At 50.3% G+C, this 19,959-nt stretch overlaps 1 protein-coding gene across 2 annotated transcripts in view; it reads left to right on the top strand.

The window, feature by feature from the left end:
- Positions 1–270: 270 nt before the first annotated feature.
- Positions 271–19,959, top strand: part of RELT (RELT TNF receptor) — a 45,236-nt gene continuing 25,547 nt past the window's right edge. For both annotated transcript variants that reach the window (XM_063951201.1, XM_063951199.1), the window contains exon 1: positions 271–375. The gene's annotated coding sequence lies outside the window, so the exon portion shown is untranslated. The remainder of the gene's footprint in view (positions 376–19,959) is intronic.

The following is a 19,959-nucleotide window of genomic DNA, read 5'->3' as shown; positions in this document are numbered from 1 at the left end:
TACACAGGCTATGTATGTATGCCAGGTGGTATATACACAGGCTATGTATGTACGCCAGGTGATATATACACAGGCTATGTATGTATGTATGTATGCCAGGTGGTATATACACAGGCTATGTATGTATGCCAGGCAATGCACTGAGAGGGGTAGTTGCTCCCACACGCTGGAGGCTTGTACAGGACACTGGACAGGTAGTCCCGGCAACGCCTCCGCTCCGCCGCTAGGTGTCGCTGCTGCTGTTGCGGTGACGTCACGAGAGGTGGTATAATAAGATATAGCAGCTGATGCCGGGCAGGAAGCGCAGAGTGACTGAGCCGGCACTAGTGCAGCAGCTGCAGAGGACAGATCCCGGAGCCGCTCACCAGTCACCAGGTACTGCGGACTCTCAGTGCGGGACACTGCGGGACTCTCAGTGCTGGGGACTTTGCAGCGGGACACTGCGGTACTGGGGGTCCCGGGAAATGTCCTGTACAGCTGGGGCAGTGCTGGGTGGAGGTGTCCTTGGAGAACTTGCTGCATAGGTCTTTCTAGCTTGAGAGGATGGAGGTAGTGCTCTCCTGGCTGGGGAGGATGAGGGTAGTGCTCTGTGGCTGGGGATGATGGGGGTAGTGCTCTGTGGCTGGGGAGGATGAGGGTAGTGCTCTGTGGCTGGGGAGGATGGGGGTAGTGCTCTGTGGCTGGGGAGGATGAGGGTAGTACTCTGTGGCTGGGGAGGATGGGGGTAGTGCTCTCCTGGCTGGGGAGGATGGAGGTAGTGCTCTGTGGCTGGGGAGGATGGGGGTAGTGCTCTGTGGCTGGGGAGGATGGGGGTAGTGCTCTGTGGCTGGGGAGGATGAGGGTAGTGCTCTGTGGCTGGGGAGGATGGGGGTAGTGCTCTGTGGCTGGGGAGGATGAGGGTAGTGCTCTCCTGGCTGGGGAGGATGGAGGTAGTGCTCTGTGGCTGGGGAGGATGGGGGTAGTGCTCTGTGGCTGGGGAGGATGAGGGTAGTGCTCTGTGGCTGGGGAGGATGGGGGTAGTGCTCTGTGGCTGGGGAGGATGAGGGTAGTGCTCTGTGGCTGGGGAGGATGGGGGTAGTGCTCTGTGGCTGGGGAGGATGAGGGTAGTGCTCTGTGACTGGGGAGGATGGGGGTAGTGCTCTCCTGGCTGGGGAGGATGAGGGTAGTGCTCTGTGGCTGGGGAGGATGAGGGTAGTGCTCTGTGGCTGGGGAGGATGGGGGTAGTGCTCTGTGGCTGGGGAGGATGGGGGTAGTGCTCTCCTGGCTGGGGAGGATGAGGGTAGTGCTCTGTGGCTGGGGAGGATGAGGGTAGTGCTCTGTGGCTGGGGAGGATGAGGGTAGTGCTCTGTGGCTGGGGAGGATGGGGGTAGTGCTCTCCTGGCTGGGGAGGATGAGGGTAGTGCTCTGTGGCTGGGGAGGATGAGGGTAGTGCTCTGTGGCTGGGGAGGATGGGGGTAGTGCTCTGTGGCTGGGGAGGATGGGGGTAGTGCTCTGTGGCTGGGGAGGATGGGGGTAGTGCTCTCCTGGCTGGGGAGGATGGAGGTAGTGCTCTCCTGGCTGGGGAGGATGAGGGTAGTGCTCTCCTGGCTGGGGAGGATGAGAGTAGTGCTCTCCTGACTGGGGAGGATGGGGGTAGTGCTCTGTGGCTGGGGAGGATGGGGGTAGTGCTCTGTGGCTGGGGAGGATGGGGTAGTGCTCTGTGGCTGGGGAGGATGAGGGTAGTGCTCTGTGGCTGGGGAGGATGGGGGTAGTGCTCTCCTGGCTGGGGAGGATGAGGGTAGTGCTCTGTGGCTGGGGAGGATGAGGGTAGTGCTCTGTGGCTGGGGAGGATGAGGGTAGTGCTCTGTGGCTGGGGAGGATGGGGGTAGTGCTCTCCTGGCTGGGGAGGATGGGGGTAGTGCTCTGTGGCTGGGGAGGATGAGGGTAGTGCTCTGTGGCTGGGGAGGATGGGGGTAGTGCTCTGTGGCTGGGGAGGATGGGGGTAGTGCTCTCCTGGCTGGGGAGGATGGGGGTAGTGCTCTGGGGCTGGGGAGGATGGCGGTAGTGCTCTGTGGCTGGGGAGGATGGGGGTAGTACTCTCTGGCTGGGGAGGATGGGGGTAGTGCTCTGTGGCTGGGAGGATGGGGGTAGTGCTCTGTGGCTGGGAAGATGGGGGTAGTGCTCTGTGGCTGGGGAGGATGGGGGTAGTGCTCTGTGGCTGGGGAGGATGGGGGTAGTGCTCTGTGGCTGGGGAGGATGGGGGTAGTGCTCTGTGGCTGGGGAGGATGGAGGTAGTGCTCTGTGGCTGGGGAGGATGGGGGTAGTGCTCTCTGGGTGAGAGCTGGGGAGGATAAGGTAGGTGCTGTGGTAGATGGGGGTAATACTCACTGGGCCTGATGGGGGTAGTACTTTATGGGTAAGAGCTGGTCCTGATGGGGCTACTGTATAACTGCATCAAGGGGGTTGTACTCTCTAACTGAATGCTGGGGCAGATGGGGGTTCTCTGTAACTAATGCTGGGGCAGATGGGGGTACTCTGTAACTAATGCTGGGGCAGATGGGGGTACTCTGTAACTAATGCTGGGGCAGATGGGGGTACTCTGTAACTAATGCTGGGGCAGATGGGGGTACCCTGTAACTAATGCTGGGCAGAGTTGGGTACTGTGTGACAGAGTTGGGGGTATGTTCTGTATAGCAGATGCCCTTGCTGACATTGGGAGAATGCAGAGCTGGCTCTTCCTGGTCTCTCTCCTGTGTGACCTCCATCTGTATAATGTCTCTCTAGCTGTAAAAAGAGAAAATGTGACGAGAGAGAGTGTTAGTAGTGGTAGCTGTGATTGGTAGATCTGTGCAGTAGTAGAGGTAGCTATGATTGGTGGATCTGTGCAGTAGTAGTGGTAGATATGATTGGTGGATCTGTGCAGTAGTAGTGGTAGATATGATTGGTGGATCTGTGCAGTAGTAGTGGTAGCTATGATTGGTGGATCTGTGCAGTAGTAGTGGTAGCTGTGATTGGTAGATCTGTGCAGTAGTAGAGGTAGCTATGATTGGTGGATCTGTGCAGTAGTAGTGGTAGATATGATTGGTGGATCTGTGCAGTAGTAGTGGTAGATATGATTGGTGGATCTGTGCAGTAGTAGTGGTAGATATGATTGGTGGATCTGTGCAGTAGTAGTGGTAGATGTGATTGGTGGATCTGTGCAGTAGTAGTGGTAGATCTGTGCAGTAGTAGTGGTAGATATGATTGGTGGATCTGTGCAGAAGTAGTGGTAGATATGATTGGTGGATCTGTGCAGTAGTAGTGGTAGATGTGATTGGTGGATCTGTGCAGTAGTAGTGGTAGATGTGATTGGTGGATCTGTGCAGTAGTAGTGGTAGATATGATTGGTGGATCTGTGCAGTAGTAGTGGTAGATGTGATTAGTGGATCTGTGTGGTGGTTGTTTATAATATTGGTGGATCTGTGCAGTAGTAGTGGTAGATATGATTGGTGGATCTGTGCAGTAGTAGTGGTAGATGTGATTGGTGGATCTGTGCAGTAGTAGTGGTAGATGTGATTGGTAGATCTGTGCAGTAGTAGTGGTAGATATGATTGGTGGATCTGTGCAGTAGTAGTGGTAGATATGATTGGTGGATCTGTGCAGTAGTAGTGGTAGCTATGATTGGTGGATCTGTGCAGTAGTAGTGGTAGATGTGATTAGTGGATCTGTGTAGTGGTTGTTTATAATATTGGTGGATCTGTGCAGTAGCAGTGGTAGATGTGATTGGTGGATCTGTGCAGTAGTAGTGGTAGATGTGATTAGTGGATCTGTGTAGTGGTTGTTTATAATATTGGTGGATCTGTGCAGTAGTAGTGGTAGCTATGATTGGTGGATCTGTGCAGTAGTAGTGGTAGCTATGATTGGTGGATCTGTGCAGTAGTAGTGGTAGCTATGATTGGTGGATCTGTGCAGTAGTAGTGGTAGCTATGATTGGTGGATCTGTGCAGTAGTAGTGGTAGCTATGATTGGTGGATCTGTGCAGTAGTAGTGGTAGCTATGATTGGTGGATCTGTGCAGTAGTAGTGGTAGATGTGATTAGTGGATCTGTGTGGTGGTTGTTTATAATATTGGTGGATCTGTGCAGTAGTAGTGGTAGCTATGATTGGTGGATCTGTGCAGTAGTAGTGGTAGCTATGATTGGTGGATCTGTGCAGTAGTAGTGGTAGATATGATTGGTGGATCTGTGCAGCAGTAGTGGTAGATGTGATTGGTAGATCTGTATAGTGATTGTTTATAATATTGGTGGATCTGTACAGTGGTAGATGTGATTGGTAGATCTGTGTAGTGGTTGTTTATAATATTGGTGGATCTGTGCAGTAGTAGTGGTAGCTATGATTGGTGGATCTGTGCAGTAGTAGTGGTAGATGTGATTGGTGGATATGTGCAGTAGTAGTGGTAGATATGATTGGTGGATCTGTGCAGTAGTAGTGGTAGATGTGATTGGTGGATCTGTGCAGTAGTAGTGGTAGATATGATTGGTGGATCTGTGCAGTAGTAGTGGTAGATATGATTGGTGGATCTGTGCAGTAGTAGTGGTAGATGTGATTGGTGGATCTGTGCAGTAGTAGTGGTAGATATGATTGGTGGACCTGTGTGGTGGATCAGTGCAGTAGTAGGGGCATATATGTGGTGGCTGCTTTGGGGTAGATTATTGGCGAACACGTGCCAATACAGTAGAGATGGCGTACTTGTGGTATTTAAACTGTTGTGGAACTACAAGTGCAAACTTGGTCTACCAAGCAAAGGCTGGAATATCAAAGCTTCCTAAGCCTGGTTCACAGTGTGATGTTCCTGAGTCCTCTCCCCCGCAGGTCACACAAGGGCTGGGATGGAGCCCCCTCTCCCCTGTATATACTCTCTCCCTGCAGTGTATAGATCCTGCACAGCTCACATTTCATTGCAGACTCCAGGAGACATGGAGGAGGGGGCTCTCTACAAGATCCACTTCTAGGAGTCTGCGAGGAGTATATTCCTGGAGCCCATGGGAGGGTGTGGGGCCTCTGGTAACTGCGGAGAGGGTCCAATGATGAAAGTAGCTTTCTGGAGGGAACACATCGCGTGCACGCCTGTCCCATCTGTCACGTAGAGATTTTCCCTGTCAGATGAGGTGACGGCAATATCTGAGGGTGCAGACTCTCGACCACCATGGGCCGGAGTCGCCTATGTGACCGATGTAGAGAGCGGTAGAACATGGCGACTGAAATGCGTTCAGTGCTGCATTGCCTCTACTTGCGCACGCTTAGTTTCGGAGCAGCGTGAAAGCGCGCAAGCCGCGCTCCGCAAATGGGCGTATGTTCCGCTCTCCGTCTGCCCCGGTGTGATAGTGGTGCAGCCACATGGGTTTAATTTGAGTAAGTTAAAGTGTGGTGAAAGAGCGCCCTTATCTGCCGCCAGCGTCCCCAGTCTCTGATCAATGTGTCAGTATGCTGGGGGTAAACCTCTTTAATTCTGTATTACATTTATATTATATCACGGCGGAATGAAGATGGAAATTCTCTCGCTGCCGTCTAATGCTACTTCCAAAAATTGTATTTTTTTTATTTTTATATTTTGCATTGGTATCTGACCTGCGCCATTGGTTGGCTGAGAATACCTCTCTACGCTGTAAGGCTACTCCTGGTATTCTGCAGGCCCTGGTTTGCAGTCTGTATTTACATACTGAATGGTCTTTAATCCTTTCTTAAAAGATTGAGCAAATCAGCAATTGCATATAACCGGTCTGGCAAGAGCACCTGCTGATAGGTAATGACCCCCTGCGGATGCAGGGATATTGGGCCGAATTCAGACCTGATCGCTCCCATGCGAAGTTGCAGAGGTTTGCGTTCAGATAGTCGCCTCCCAGACAGAGTGAAAACCCGCCCCGTGCAAGTCTGCGTACGCCGTGTGAAAAGCTTTGCAAACGCCGGCCAGCTGCAAATCCATCCGCAACTCACTCACCATCAAATGATTTTTCCAGTCTGTGCGTAGCCCAGGACCTACTCCTACAGTGCGAAAGAATCCGGCTGATCGGGGCCGGACCTGACGTCACACACCCGCCCTGAAAACGCTTGGGAACACCTGCGTTTTTCCAGACACTCCCAGAAAACGTCCAGTTACCACCCGCTTTCTGTCAATCAGTCTGTGTTTGCCTAGCGATCAAAAAAGACGCAGAATATTTTCGCAGTCTGGCCTTGTGCGTGCGCATTACTATCCGTACGCATGTGCAGTCGTTCGATAATCGACCGTTGTGCGTTTTCTCACAACAGCGGTCAGGTCTGAATTAGGCCCATTGTCTTTGAGGGATTGGTTCTCTCTTGTGCTAAGAGCATGGGCGGTACTCCTGTTTTCTGGTGTTTCTATATGAGGTCTGATCAAAAACTGCTGCATTTTCTATACATCTGTGAAGATGCTTGTACAGTATGTAGCTATAAGGACAGCACTGTAAGGAAATAAGGACCGCTGTCTCTCCAAATATGCAGGCCATGATTACCCACAGTCCCCTGCTCCGGTGTGACCCCTCTAATGTCCGGGCCACAATACAATTGTCTCTATAAATAAAGTCCTATAGGCAGAGCTGGAGGTTGATTTAATGCGTTCTGCAGAGAGATGACCTCCTCAGCACAGGTTTTATTGCATTATGTGTGGGAATGATCAATGGAACATAAAACCATCTCCTCTCTCCTACAGCCAGTGCCAGTGGCTCAGGTACTAAGACTAGTAGTGTCCCAGTTACTGTATTTGCGTTGCTGTACACCCGGTGTCAGCGCTGATATAATCCTTTAACGGAAACGCTCATCATTTATAAACATGGATTTTATTTTTTATTTTCTTAAATATTCAGAATAAAGCCACATGGGTGAGCGAGGCTGTAATGTATTTCCCTAAGTATCTTTTAATTAAATAAAGCACCAACCACCATATTGATTCCCGGCCTGAGGTAAAGTGCATCCTCCGCCGACGTCCGTGGATGCAGAATGCGTTTCAGATTAATACGAGACGGAAAATTTCATTTTACGGGTTAAAAATATAAAATCCGCTGGTTGTACCTGTCACTTGCCCTTGCAGCGCCTCACACGTGTGTCGTTAGTCATAGGTGCCTGACGCTGTTTATATAATGTTACATCCTAGGCTATAATAATACACCTATAACCCTGTGGTTACATGAGGCGGGGTCTTGTACCGATACATGGTACATTGGGTGTGACAGCTGTCGGATGTTACCTGTTCATAGCTCTGGGCTCAGTCATAGCTTAATGGAAATAATCCTGCAGCTTTTTACCAGCGTGCCTACCGCCTACACCATGCGCTTTCTGCAGTCTGTGGGACTACACATCCCAGCCTTACCTCACTCCTCAATTGTACCGTGCATTGCTTTCATTTAAATCTGATTCCATAGAGAAAAAATTGTACCTATAAGGAGCACAGGATGGGTAACACAAGCTGGTATGGAACCGTCTGCATGGAATAAGCATGACGGGTGCGGATCATTAGATCGACAGTGTCTAGGTCAGTGATGTCTAACCTTGACACTCCAGCTGTTGTTGAACTACACATCCCAGCATGTGTAGTTTTAGCATGGCCAAATAGCAAAACTGTAGCAGGGCATGCTGGGATGTGTAGTTCAACAACAGCTGGAGTGTCAAGGTTAGCCATCACTGGTCTAGGTTGACAATGTTTAGGTCGACCACTATAGGTCGACCGTCACTAGGTCGACAGGGTTGGAAGGTCGATAGGGTTTCTAGGTCGACATGTGCTAGGTCGACAGGTCAAAAGGTCGACATTCATTTTTTTTCCGGTGTTGTTTTCTGCGTACAGTGACCGGGAAGCCGAATTAGTGCACCGTGTCCCTTCGCATGGCTCGCTTCGCTCACCATGCTTCGGGCAAGGTGCCTCGCTTCGCTCGGCACAGATTACCGTTCCAATCGTAGTCCGCGTGGATCGTTAAGTATGAAAAAGTTCAAAAAAAGAAAAAAAAATTGAAAAACTAATGTCGAACTGTCGACCTAGAAACCCTGTCGACCTTCCAACCCTGTCGACCTATAGTGGTCGACCTAAACATTGTCGACCTAGACAGTGTCGATCTTCAGACCGGATCCCAAGCATGACACCTGGTAATCGCATTGTGTGTCATTGTATAATGGCCGTCTGCACCTGCATTGTGGGCAGCAGAAAACTGCCCTCAAAAGACGTTATTGTTTTTGTTTTGTTTTTATTACATTACAACACACCTAAATTACAACACACCTAAAAATGTATTAATTTTGCTTTATTATCCCTAGGATAGGAATGTGCATATGATAGAGTTTTCTGTTCACTCTCTGTTCTGGTTTTCCACAAACTCGTGGGTATATACCTTCCCATGAGGCCATACTCAAGATTTTCTGTGAGGGTTAGCTAACCTCAAAGGGTTTGACAGGAAGGTGGTAGTGCCCTGAGAAAAGGGAAGACAAACAATGGAACTGTACTCGATGGGGAGCTCAGCAAGCTGCGTTACTAACAAAAGTCCTGTGACAAGAATATTTCCATACAGTCCTACAGTGTTTTATCTTGGAGAGGTACCATAAAACATACAGGGTCGGGGTTCTTTTTAATGTACTACGACAGTTTCAGGTGCCTCCGTCGGGATTGGGTATTGTCCTGACAAGTTATGAGGTTGGTTATTTTCTCCAGTCTCTGTCAGCGCACCACCCCAACCTGACTGCTTTTGGCAGTGGGATCACTGTGCTTCTGCTTTTCCCGCTTATTTTCTAAGGGCTGTAAAATGGGCTGAAATACCTGGTGACAAAGCTGTGTCCTATTGTTAATGAATTAATGGCAGTTGTGCAGGGACACATGGGACAGATGGCCAGACAAAGCTTGGAGGGGGATGGGCTGGCTCCTCTGTATACTGAAAGCAATGGGATTTTGTCCTGGGGAAAATCTGTATAGCCCCACTTACATATGTTCTCTGTGCAGCCTGTCCATAGCCACAGGAGGGCTGAGACCCCATTATCTTATTACTGGACAAGAAGTCCCATAAATTTATATGGAATTCTGAAGTAGCCTGCAAAATGTGCTGCACATTTGTGGTGTCATTGTAAATGTATTCTGTACTGTGCTATGGAATTACACAATAAGCAGCTGCCTGGTGTCCAAGCTTCTTATACAGTGTATAATAGCCATTATTATTCTGATTATTACAGAGTGACCACAGTGAGTGGAATCAATGCACTAGCATATGTTCCTATGTGCGGCCTAGGTATTTATATCTCGTTGCCAGCAACAAGTTCTGTGAACTGTCTGGAAACCTCACGTAGAGGAACTTTCTGAAGTGTGACTGTCACTGTAAAAGCCCCCTCCGCTTCAGAGGCGTGACTGTCACTGTAAAAGCCTCCTCCGCTTCAGAGGCGTGACTGTCACTGTAAAAGCCCCCTCTGCTTCGGAGGCGTGACTGTCACTGTAAAAGCCCCCCCTGCTTCGGAGGCGTGACTGTCACTGTAAAAGCCCCCTCTGCTTCGGAGGCGTGACTGTCACTGTAAAAGCCTCCTCCGCTTCAGAGGCGTGACTGTCACTGTAAAAGCCCCCTCTGCTTCGGAGGCGTGACTGTCACTGTAAAAGCCCCCCCTGCTTCGGAGGCGTGACTGTCACTGTAAAAGCCCCCTCCGCTTCAGAGGCGTGACTGTCACTGTAAAAGCCCCCTCCGCTTCAGAGGCGTGACTGTCACTGTAAAAGCCCCCTCCGCTTCAGAGGCGTGACTGTCACTGTAAAAGCCCCCTCTGCTTCGGAGGCGTGACTGTCACTGTAAAAGCCCCCTCCGCTTCAGAGGCGTGACTGTCACTGTAAAAGCCCCCTCTGCTTCGGAGGCGTGACTGTCACTGTAAAAGCCCCCTCCGCTTCGGAGGCGTGACTGTCACTGTAAAAGCCCCCTCCGCTTCGGAGGCGTGACTGTCACTGTAAAAGCCCCCTCCGGTTCAGAGGCGTGACTGTCACTGTAAAAGCCCCCTCCGCTTCGGAGCTGTGACTGTCACTGTAAAAGCCCCCTCCGCTTCAGAGGCGTGACTGTCACTGTAAAAGCCCCCTCTGCTTCGGAGGCGTGACTGTCACTGTAAAAGCCCCCTCCGCTTCGGAGGCGTGACTGTCACTGTAAAAGCCCCCTCCGCTTCGGAGGCGTGACTATCACTGTAAAAGCCCCCTCCGCTTCGGAGGCGTGACTGTCACTGTAAAAGCCCCCTCCGCTTCGGAGGGGGCTTTTATTATTTAGCCGAATGAGAGGGTGTATCTTTGCGCCGTTACATGCGTGTAACTTGCATTTGTGTTCTAGTTAGCTTGCTGTAGCGGTAAATGCCCGGCTCTGTACTGCCAGGAGGGGGACAGATGTATGAGGGAATGCCCCAGGTTTGCAGGCTCGGTGATGGCAGTAGGGGGACAGATGTATGAGGGAACGCCCAAGGTTTGGTGATGGCAGTAGGGGGACAGATGTATGAGGGAACACCCCAGGTTTGCAGGTTTGGTGATGGCAGGAGGGGGATAGATGTATGAGGGAACACCCCATGTTTGCAGGTCCGGTGCTGGCAGGAGGGGGACAGATGTATGAGGGAACGTCCCAGGTTTGCAGGTTTGGTGATGGCAGGAGGGGGACAGATGTATGAGGGAACGCCCAAGGTTTGCAGGTTTGGTGATGGCAGTAGGGGGACAGATGTATGAGGGAACACCCCAGGTTTGCAGGTTTGGTGATGGCAGGAGGGGGATAGATGTATGAGGGAACACCCCATGTTTGCAGGTCCGGTGCTGGCAGGAGGGGGACAGATGTATGAGGGAACGCCCCAGGTTTTCAGGCTCGCTGCTGGCAGGAGGTGGACAGATGTATGCGGGAACGCCCCAGGTTTTCAGGCTCGCTCTTGGCAGGAGGTGGACAGATGTATGCGGGAATGTCCCAGGTTTGCAGGCCCATCTAGTCTGCCCTTTTTTTTATCCTTTAGGTAATCTCGCTGCTGGCAGGAGGGGGACAGATGTATGAGGGGACGCCCCAGGTTTGCAGGCTCGGTGCTGGCAGGAGGGGGTCAGATGTATGAGGGAACACCCCAGGTTTGCAGGTTCGGTGCTGGCAGGAGGGGGACAGATGTATGAGGGAACACCCCAGGTTTGCAGGTTCGGTGCTGGCAGGAGGGGGACAGATGTATGAGGGAACGCCTCAGGTTTGCAGGCTCTTTGCTGGCAGGAGGGGGACAGATGTATGAGGGAACACCCCAGGTTTGCAGGCTCTTTGCTGGCAGGAGGGGGACAGATGTATGAGGGAACGCCTCAGGTTTGCAGGCTCGGTGCTGGCAGGAGGGGGACAGATGTATGAGGGAACACCCCAGGTTTGCAGGTTCGCTGCTGGCAGGAGGGGGACAGATGTATGAGGGAACACCCCAGGTTTGCAGGCTCTTTGCTGGTAGTAGGGGGACAGATGTATGAGGGAACACCCCAGGTTTGCAGGTTCGGTGCTGGCAGGAGGGGGACAGATGTATGAGGGAACACCCCAGGTTTGCAGGTTCGCTGCTGGCAGGAGGGGGACAGATGTATGAGGGAATGCCCCAGGTTTGCAGGTTCGGTGCTGGCAGTAGGGGGACAGATGTATGAGGGAACGCCCCAGGTTTGCAGGCTCGGTGCTGGCAGGAGGGGGACAGATGTATGAGGGAACACCCCATGTTTGCAGGTTCGGTGCTGGCAGGAGGGGGACAGATGTATGAGGGAACACCCCATGTTTGCAGGCTCTTTGCTGGCAGTAGGGGGACAGATGTATGAGGGAACACCGCAGGTTTGCAGGGATTGCAGAGTACTGGAAGCTGCCACAGATATCAGGAGAGCAGGCCCAGCAGGAGGAATTATAAGTACCTGCTGTGGGGTGTCTCCTTTGTGTTGGAAATGAAGCAGACGACACCCGTTCCCTGCATTGCTAATGTGATTAGGATGCCAATGTCTTGCAAGGGAGGGGGTAACTAATTACAGTCATCTTACTGGAGTTTTCTCTCACAACGGTGACCAAAAGCTGACTCATGTAGCGGGATCAGCAATAGCATTTCCGTGCTCGGGGCGGAACTATAGATCCTTTGGTTCGGGTTTCTTCTGTTTGTATTTCCATGTGGAGCTATAGATAAAATGTCCACTTTGTGTGACCGTTGCATCTTGTACAGCGCTCCCTGATATGTAAAAGCATACAAGATGGCCACTTGGTTAGTGAAATATTAAATTCGATTATTCTCTAGAAACTGATTTATTATGAGTTGTTGAAAATGACCAAAACCATAATCCACGTTTCTTTAATATGAGGTGGGGACAAGCCTATATAAGGTGACTGGTCCACTTGAATAAAATTCAAGAGACTTGAAGCGGCCCTGGATGGTGGCGCTGTAATTGAGTCTGCTGCATCGCAGCACTATGGCTTATGTGTAGAGTTTGTATGTGCTCCCATTGTTTGCATGCGGGTGCTCCATGTTTTTCCCACACTCCAAAAACTGGTACGGTAATTGGCTCCTGACGGAAGACTACCCCTAGTGTGACTCCATATGACGGGGTATAGATTGTAAGCTCCACTGGCGCAGGGACGGATGTGAATGACTGGTATATTCGCTGTAAAGCGCTGTGTAACGTGTGCAGGCCCCTTGGTGTACATCTAGCAGAGGTACAGATGCTCCATCTGCAAGGACTAGATAACAGGAACTTGTTTACTGACTGATGCAGGCACTGAGGGCTTGTGTCTGTATTCCGAGAAGCGGAACATGTGACAAGGAAGTTACCGCTGCTGTCCCAGTACACAGGTCTGCCTGTATCACACATGCATCTGGTATTATTACCTCAGCATCCGGTACACATATGCAACATAAACTATTGTACAGTATTTAAGGCTCTGCTGAGTAGATGCGGCTGAAGAATAAGGCGCTGTTCTCCAGTTGTTGTGGAACTATAAGACTCAGAATGCCTGGCATGCTGGGATTTGCAGTTCCACACAGCCGTAGAGCCACAAGTCACTAGGAGTAGGCGGCTGGGCTTGCAGGTGCCTGTAGTGCCACAGTGTAACGAAGGGCCTAATTCTGACCTGATGGCTCCTCTGCGAATTTACAGAGGTTTGCAATCTGATAGTCGCTGCCCAGACAGAGTGAAAATCCGCCTCGTGCAAGTCTGCGTACGCCGTGTGAAAAGCTTTGCAAACACTGCTCAGCTGCAAATCCATTCGCAACTCACTCACCATCTAATGATTTGTCCAGTCTGTGCGTAGCCCAGGACTTACTCCTACAGTGCGAAATAATCCGGCTGATCGGGCCGGAGCTGACGTCACATGCTTGGGAACGCCTGTATTTTTCCTGACAATCCCAGAAAACGGCCAGTTACCACCCCCAAACGTCCGCTTCCTGTCAATCACACTGCGGTTGCAGGATTTATTTGCAGTTTAAGTCTGCACCAAAACATATGCAGGACGTTTTCCCGAGACTTGCACCGTGTTAATATAAAGTGACTTCTGCAGAACAGTTCTGTTCATTATCGTAGCATGTATTTAGGGGGATATATTACATAGATTTTAATGTTTTTTTCTGTCACCTGCCCGGCTACATGCACCTTTGCTGGAATCGGCTTGCATGAACCGTGGTTGTCTTTGGCGGTTGTGAAATGCTCTGCATTAAGCTGCGCTTTGGTTGCAGAGCTCCTGGTCTGTGTCACACAGCAGCAGTGGGAGAATGCAGGGTGCTGACGCGTTCCTCCTCCTCTGTGGCGTTCTCCTGATGCAGCTTGCAGATATGGAAAGGTCACATCGGAGGCTCCGCATTCTCCCAATGTGTATGCATCACAAGTCACCAGACCTGCGGCTGTCAGACATCCAGGAGCAATGAGCTCACAGCCCTCTCCATTATTCAGTCCCTTTGCTGCGCTCATTGTGTGCCCAACAAAAGGCCTCATTCTGAACAAAGCCGGTACACGAGTCTGTCATCCGCTCTCCTGCATAATGCACAGCACAGAACATTAAAGTGTATTCTGGCTGAACTTTCCAGGTCCTGTGCTCTCCGCCATGGACACAGATACATCATCCTCTAGCGTGCCCTAACAGCAAAACAGTGGCAGGGCATGTAGTTCCACAGCAGCTGGAGTGACACACGTTGCCTACCCCTGTTGTATATTCACGTGGCCGGAGTTTTCCAAATTAGAGTGCTTCTCTTATATGGGGAAGGAATTTTCCTGCATACTCTGTACTTCCTGTCAGCAAGCCTAGTCATGGATTTGTAAACAGGGTGGAGGGATGGTGGTGCTAAACGTCCAGTCATTTTACTACTGGTGGTGTCAGGAGCTAGGTGTCTGAGGGCAGAATTCATTGGTGACTGGGCAGGAAAGTAAATTATCATGGGTACCCGTCATTAAGGCTGAGGGGGTTCAGTATATAGGGAATAAGAGAGAGAGAGCCTGTATGGGTGAGTATGTATATTTTGCCAGTGGAAAGGCTCTATACTAGCCCCGGCCGCCCCTGTGTGGCTCTGGTTTAGGATCGACCAGGCATATTCTGTAATGTATATTGCAATATTTATTTATTAACGGTTTCTTATATAGCGCAGCAAATTCCGTTGCGCTTTACAGTTGGAAATAACAATGATATAACAAAACTGGGCAATAACAAACAGTAATAGAGGTAGGAGGGCCCTGCTCGCAAGCTTACACTCTATAGGGAAATAGGAAGGGATACACAAGGATAGGTGCTATCTATTGCAGAGTTGTTCACTAGATTCCAAAGGTTCTTGGTGGGCTGTATGGTATGGTCACACAGCAATGATGAACCGGGGTCGAGAGGAAGGATGAGAAGACGTGAGGATATGTGTGGACTGTGCAGAGTGGATGCAATTTGATAGGAAAGTTTATGATAGGAAAGTTTAACCCATTGAAGGGCCCATAGGCCAGATACCTTACAGTGTCGTTATACAGTGTATAAAGTTGTGGCCTGTTATTGATCCTGTGGGCCATACGTGGTATTGGGAAAACCTGTATTATCGTTTCTTGTTGTTAGATATTACAGCAGGTTAGCGTCATTTCACGTGGCGTTGTGCAATTGGCATTTAATTAATCTTTAGTAACCTAGCTCCTCCTTATTCCATATAACTGTTACAGAGAAAGCTCCCACCCCTGCCCCACACAGCTTACACTCTATATTCCTTTCCATGCAGACACATTTGTGCTACAGCGCCCTTACACACTGTGTATATATAGGACGGATCAGCGTTCCACAGAGGACATCGCACACACGTTAGTGTTATTTTTGGTTACAGTCAGCTGATGTTGTTTAATAACACAGAACTGTGTATACAGCCGGGCTCGAATCACAGACCGCAATATACTATACAAACCTCCTGCAGAATGTATCCACCCTGTTATAAAGTGTATCTACCCTGCTGTCAGTGTACCAAACATGCACATTGTGGGACCACAGCCATCTTGTGGTTAGACCCAACATTCAGCCTATCGATCCCCTAGGAAGATGGAGCCTTGGTGACTCCACTGGTTCCTATTGGTTTGCCTTCTCGTGAATATTGGTTTTGGAAACAAAATGGCTGCCCTCATGTTGTTGTGTAGACATCCAACACACATGAAATGACAGGCCTGAGACCCGTCCTTGCTGTGAGGATATTTTCCTTACACATCCTGCGTCAACAGGAACTTGGTGATTGTGTGTTTGTGTTTCATGGAAACCCCACTTCCAGGATAAACGAGCCAGGATTTCCGACCCTCCGTTCACAGCCAAAATCCGCTAGTATTTACTGCATATTATTTTACTCCGGCGGCCTATTGTTAGACACGGTGTGACATCATTCTGTCCTGCATCTTGTGGGAATGGGCAGTCCAGCCGCTTATATCTCCCACCCTGGCCCTCCACGTACCTTTACATGTGTATAGTCTGGGCCTTAAGTCCCACCCCACCCCACTGAAGTGCACCATCGGAGGAAGCTCTTGCCCCTGTGGCTTCTCTGTCTGCATTTGCTGTAACTTGGTCGAGGTCTCTGGGGTTAAGTAATGGAGGAAGTAATCTGTAATACACGGCCTGTCACGTCCTGTGTGACCTGCGCTGCCGCTTTCTGCTTGCTGGCATTGACAAGTGGTGACCAGTCTGCTTCCAGGCTGGGAACCAGTCCTTGCGCTGCAGGATGTGCTGACGTACCTGTTACAGGTACTCAGGTGACTCTCTCCCCTGCCCGGACTCGCTCTCCTTCAGGTGATGAATGCGCTGCAGAGAAGCCTGGGATAAAAATAGCTCGCCACTGACTGCTCATTTTAGCAATCTCAGAATGGACGGCCATAAATAGATCCCAGGGGATGCGTCATCTGTTATTAGTGCGGCGAGCTCATTCAGCCTTGTGCAGGATGACGCCGTCAGAGGCCCGGCCATACAGCAGATTGCTTGCATCCAATCTCTTTTCTAATATACGGTTATGCCAGTGCTGTATTTATTGTGTGTAAATATATACTAATGTCAGCATTGCAGAAATGGTATACTCAGTCCTGATCTCTCATGCAGCGCAGCATGAAGGTGACGGCCTTATACCCAATACTAGCGTTTGATTTGTGTTTGAAATACGCCTGTACGAACCCGGTGGAACCGCGTGCTATGCTTTTTGCATAATTAAATAAAGGATTATTCTGAGAGCGCTTCTCTACAGTGAGTAACCCTATTACACGGGCTGTATTGTTCCCATGGGGTATCGGCTGCCGCAACGCCAGTGTCCAGGATGAATTGTGGGTACTAGCGGCTCATAGGGTCGCTATAGGAAGATAGAGAGCATTATAAATGGCCTTAATGTTTGTTGCACCCATTAGAGGTGATAAGCCTGAGCTGTGTACAAATGGAGGACTGTGTGTGACGGCGCTTACAGATCTGTGATGCATGCGGCCATTTTGTCGCCTGACCTGAGAGCTATTGAGGAGTCCCTTCAAACCTTTATTATAATGATATGATAGCACATATAGCTGAATATCCTCTTCCCTGCCCTGTGCCCTAGTGGAAGGAGACTGTTAGCTGTGGTTATGTTACCGACAGTCCTAGGGTGCCCATAAACGGGCGATGTGGACACTGTATCTGACTGCCGCGATCTCTGTTAGGTTTGGCATGCACACACCTACACATATGTTGGCAAATCTGAAGTATCTGGCTATCCGGTGCTTGGCCTAAAGCGTCTGTCTCCGCCATGGGTGCAGTGGAACGATGAATGCCATCGTACTGTCCATAATGAGAATTGGTGGTTCCACAACATCTGTGGGTTGGGATCAGCAGCCATTTTGGACCTATACATTTTGACGTCATCTAGGTTCAAAAGTCCTGATTGGCTGTCCGGGTGGCATTACCGGCCCTATGCTGTAATGGAGGGGAAGGGATGTAAGTGGTGTAGTCTAGTGTAGGGCATCAGTGTGTGCATGCCATCTGGCCAGGTAATTGGGGTGGCTCCGATGCCCCATAAAATGATCTACAATGGTTCCAGGGCAGGTGTGCTGTTGCTGCTGTAAAGCGGTTATCCATTTCTGTGCCCTTCCCCCTGATATAAGGCCAGTGTTGCTGGGGAGAGCAGATTATCTAAAGGCCATAGGAGGAGAACCATGTCCTTCCTCTCTGTAGATAGGAAACAAATGGCTTGACACTAGCCGGCCTCACGGAAGGGACACGGCCCAGGTTTGGCAAATGGCTGTCGTGCCAGGGTTGGGACGTTACTGGTGGTAGGCAGGCAGTATTGAGGAGGGGATTGTCCAAGGGACCACCACCCCTTTAGGCTTTATTATCCCACAACTCTCCTGTATAACACAACTGGAGAGCTTGTTATGGATTATTCACCTAGTTGCTTGCGTTACCTAGAGGGACCCGAGCTGGTGACGTAAGCCGGGCCTGGCAGAGGAGCACTAGTCCCCTAAGGGCACCACCGCTAAGCTCCAACGCTGCAGATTAATGATGTAACCCAGTAACTGCCGGGCGACACTGACTCTGTTCTGAACGAATGATAAGGCTCAGTATTGGCGCAGTCCACACAGCGGCCGCTATACGGAGTCCCTATAGTGCCTCCGTGCTGCTGTTAGCTCCAGGTAAATTGATAAATTGCGTTCTCCCTAACGTGTGCAGGGGTCATCTATCAGCCGACTAATAACCAGTATCAGCCGATCGGCAAAGGCAAATCCAGAGCATTCCGGGAATGCTAATGGCTGATTGCTGCAGGTAACTGGACATTTGTGAAACATCATTAGTAAATCGCCATCTTGGACGATGTTTAATGTTTTATAAAATTCAGTTTGAAATCACAATAGTTTTTTTTTGTTTTTGTTTTTTTTTTCTGGGCAACTTTTGTAAACTACAACTTTTCTCTAACGTCCTAGTGGATGCTGGGGACTCCGTCAGGACCATGGGGATTAGCGGCTCCGCAGGAGACAGGGCACAAAAATAAAGCTTTAGGATCAGGTGGTGTGCACTGGCTCCTCCCCCTATGACTCTCCTCCAAGCCTCAGTTAGGTTTTTGTGCCCGTCCGAGCAGGGTGCAATCTAGGTGGCTCTCCTAAAGAGCTGCTTAGAAAAAGTTTTTAGGTTTTTTATTTTCAGTGAGTCCTGCTGGCAACAGGCTCACTGCATCGAGGGACTTAGGGGAGAGAAGTGAACTCACCTGCGTGCAGGATGGATTGGCTTCTTAGGCTACTGGACACCATTAGCTCCAGAGGGAGTCGGAACACAGGTCTCACCCTGGGGTTCGTCCCGGAGCCGCGCCGCCGACCCCCCTTGCAGATGCCGAAGATGGAAGAGGTCCAGAAGCAGGCGGCAGAAGACTTTTCAGTCTTCCTGAGGTAGCGCACAGCACTGCAGCTGTGCGCCATTGTTGTCAGCACACTTCACACAGCGGTCACGGAGGGTGCAGGGCGTTGGGGGGGCGCCCTGGGCAGCAATGTATAATACCTTTTTATGGCTAAAAATACATCACATATAGCCCTTGAGGCTATATGGATGTATTTAACCCCTGCCAGATCTCACAGACTCCGGAGAAGAGCCCGCCGAAATAGGGGGCGGGGCTTATTCTCCTCAGCACACAGCGCCATTTTCCTGCTCAGCTCCGCTGTGAGGAAGGCTCCCAGGACTCTCCCCTGCACTGCACTACAGAAACAGGGTAAAACAAAGAGGGGGGGCACTTTTTTTTGGCGATATTACTATATTTAAGCTGCTATAAGGATACTACACTTATATAGGGTTGTTCCCATATATATTATAGCGCTTGGGTGTGTGCTGGCAAACTCTCCCTCTGTCTCCCCAAAGGGCTAGTGGGGTCCTGTCTTCAATAGAGCATTCCCTGTGTGTCTGCTGTGTGTCGGTACGTGTGTGTCGACATGTATGAGGACGATGTTGGTGTGGAGGCCGAGCAATTGCCGGTAATGGTGATGTCACCCCCTAGGGAGTCGACACCGGAATGGATGGCTTTGTTTATGGAACTACGTGATAATGTCAGCACATTACAAAAATCAGTTGACGACATGAGACGGCCGTCAAACCAGTTGGTACCTGCCCAGGCGTCTCAGACACCGTCAGGGGCTGTAAAACGCCCTTTACCTCAGTCGGTCGATACAGACCCAGACACGGACACTGAATCTAGTGTCGACGGTGAAGAAACAAACGTATTTTCCAGTAGGGCCACACGTTATATGATCACGGCAATGAAGGAGACTTTGCATATCTCTGATACTACAAGTACCACAAAAAGGGGTATTATGTGGGGGGTGAAAAAACTACCTGTAGTTTTTCCTGAATCAGAGGAATTGAATGATGTATGTGATGAAGCGTGGGTTAACCCAGATAGAAAAGGGCTAATTTCTAAAAAGTTATTGGCATTATACCCTTTCCCGCCAGAGGTTAGGGCGCGCTGGGAAACACCCCCTAAGGTGGATAAGGCGCTCACACGCTTATCAAAACAAGTGGCGTTACCGTCTCCTGATACGGCCGCCCTCAAGGAT

The sequence above is a fragment of the Pseudophryne corroboree genome, chromosome 2, assembly GCF_028390025.1.
Source record: "Pseudophryne corroboree isolate aPseCor3 chromosome 2, aPseCor3.hap2, whole genome shotgun sequence".
NCBI classification, from domain to species: domain Eukaryota; kingdom Metazoa; phylum Chordata; class Amphibia; order Anura; family Myobatrachidae; genus Pseudophryne; species Pseudophryne corroboree.
The sequence above is the reverse complement of the archived record's forward strand: the minus strand, read 5'-3'. Positions and strand labels throughout refer to the sequence as shown.